The sequence below is a fragment of the Cervus canadensis genome, chromosome 12 (genome assembly GCF_019320065.1).
Source record: "Cervus canadensis isolate Bull #8, Minnesota chromosome 12, ASM1932006v1, whole genome shotgun sequence".
Taxonomy (NCBI): Eukaryota; Metazoa; Chordata; class Mammalia; order Artiodactyla; family Cervidae; genus Cervus; species Cervus canadensis.
The window spans coordinates 57729551-57732378 of record NC_057397.1 but is presented as its reverse complement, the minus strand read 5'-3'; positions in this window follow the sequence as shown (position 1 = coordinate 57732378).

The following is a 2828-nucleotide window of genomic DNA, read 5'->3' as shown; positions in this document are numbered from 1 at the left end:
GCTTCTGTGTCAATTTGAATCCATCAAGAAGCAGGTGCTTACGGAAGACTTGTGAGAGATTTCCTGGAGGGGACTGTCTTTGAAGCATAAAGAGGAGGAGCAGGAGGGGGCAGGTAGAGCCTTCCATCTGTACTGTAGGCTTGACCTCTGGGGCAGGAGAGCAGGAAGGCGGGAGGACCCTTCCCTGATGTAGGAAGAGCCTCAGACTACAAAGTTTGGACCAGGTTGTTGGGGTGTTCTTGAGCCCAATTGCGTGTCAGAGGAGTCCCATGTTGTGAGACTGGTTCAGTGCTGCTGCCCCCTCTCTGCTCTGTCAGTGGCAGGGAGCAGCCCCAGGGGAGCCTGGCCTTGCAGCAAATGCAGTGGTGAATTCAGAGGGGTGGCAGCTAGGACCCCTCAGCTGGGACTCAGCTGTGCTTCCTGCAACCAGTTCTCTCAAAAGAGAATTCCAGATGGAACATTTCTGTAGCTGTACCTCTTGCACCACACAGGCCCACTTCTTGCAGGATTGGGGATCAACTCCATGACTTCCATGTACATAATGAGGAATTGAGTCAGATCATCAATATTCCCTGTCACCGAAGGGCAATGACTGGTATTCACCCTGTCTTCCATCATCCATTTTAAATATTTCTCATCCACAGGTATCACTTTAGCAGGTTTTGGTGACTTAGCTAATCTTGTGACCCAAACCTTCATTTCTGAGGGGTCCAACCTTTGTTGATCATACCCTTATCAGGCTGGGGTTGTTACACATATCCGTTTACAGTTGCAGTGGAGCGAGGGAATACCAGTAGGCACGAAATGGGTCACCTGTGTTCTGTACAAGTTCTCCCATCCCCCCTCCCTCCACCACCCCCACCTCCTGCTGATCAAAACCAGTGACCTCTGCCAGGAGGATGACTGCTTTTCTAGCTTGTTGGCCCCTGGATGGAAGTACAAAGTACTTTGGTGACAATGACATGTAATTCAGTAGGACTTGTGCTGTGTACCCTAATAAGAGTGTGCCCCCTTTTGGTGACCCGTCCTTCTGACCCTGAAGAGCCCAGTTTTAGGAATGGTAACCAGAGTCCGCCAGTGAGTCCCTGGAAGTGATGGTAATTGGAGCCATCACACGTATCCTCTCATCTTGTGAGTTAATGCATATACTGCATCCTGAAGGATGGTACCCTGTCCTTTCAGCATGTTGCCTCTGAGCTGGTACTAACATTGTGTCTTTAGTAGGCCACTCCAGTGATCTGTGAGATGGCATATTTCTGGATTGCCTTTATGTGATATGATCAATGGGTACTGTGGTTGGGCCCACTCTCTCTTCTTTACTGAAATAGATCCCCTTGATAAAAACTGTACTGGGGGGTGGGGGACTTCTCTGGTGCTCCAGTGGTTAAGAATCCATCTCTCAATGCAGAGGATATGGGTGCAATCCCTGGTCCAGGAAGGTCCTACATGCCACGAGGCAGCTAAGCCTATGCGCCACAACTACAGAGCCTGTGTTCTAGAGCCCACAAGCGGCAACTGCTGAGCCCGTGTGCTGCAACTCCTGAAGACTGCACACCCCAGAGAGCCTGTGCTCCACAACAGGAGAAGCCACCGCAATAAGAATCCCACACACCACAACTACAGAGTAGCCCTCACTCAGCAACTCGAGAAAAGCTCTTGTGCAGCAACAAAGACCCAGCACAGCCAAAAATAAACATACAAAAAATTAAAATTTAAGAAAAATTGTATTGGGGTGGGATTGATGCCTGAGAATTAGGCATCCCATTAATACCCAAATAGAGGTGCTGGCTGAGACATGTAGCTCTGGTATCTCGGGATATCAAAATAGATGTCCCTGTGAAGTTGAGTTGCTGGCCCTTCCAGAATCAAAAGGATCCAGTGTAGTAAAGTTGATGCCAAGTGGCCTGTTGTTCTAAAGGAATAGTGCCACGTTGGGGGCATAGCATCTCTGTTGCTGACAGATTGGATAGAAACACAAGAGCTAGATCAGTTTTGATAAGGGGGAGTTTATCTGTTGGGCTCATTCATAGCCTCTGTCTTTGCCACAGGCCATTCCATCCACATGCCCGTTGTGCCCCTTCTAGGCTGGCCACTGTCAAGTGATGGAATCATTTTATCTACTTGGTTGTTATGTGCTTCCTCTATGGTGGACGCTTTCTGGTGGACATTAACAGGTTATACCAACATATTTATTCTTTATGCGCACATCCTCATCCATCCACATACTTGTAACCCAAACCTTGTCTCTGATCTTCCAGCTGTTACTCTTCCACACACTCTCCAAAGGGCCAGCCATAGACCACTGCCCAGGAATCTCCCCTAAGTACACTTCTACATAAAACTACAACCAGGTGCTTGCTCCTAGATCTGCCCATTGGGAAGATTTTTCCCTCACTACTCTCTTTCAAGGCCCACCCCTTTATATGTCTCTAATGCAGCCACCTTTACCAACAAAGATCCATATGGTCAAAGCTCTGGTTTTTTCAGTAGTCACGTACAGATGTGAGAGGTGGATCATAAAGAAGCTCAAGCACCGAAGAATCGATGCTTTCAAACTGTGGTGCTGGAGAAGACTCTTGAGAATCCCTTGGACAGCAAGGAGAGCAAACCAATCAATCCTAAAGGAAATCAACTCTGAATATGTATTAGAAGGACTGATGCTGAAGCTCCAATATTTCAGCCACCTCATGAGAAGAGCCAACTCATTGGAAAAGACCCTGAGGCTGGGAAAGATTGAAGGCAGGAAGAGAAGGGGGCAGCAGAGGATGAGATGGTGGAATGGCATGACCGACTCAATGGACATGAGTTTGAGCAAACTCTGGGAGATA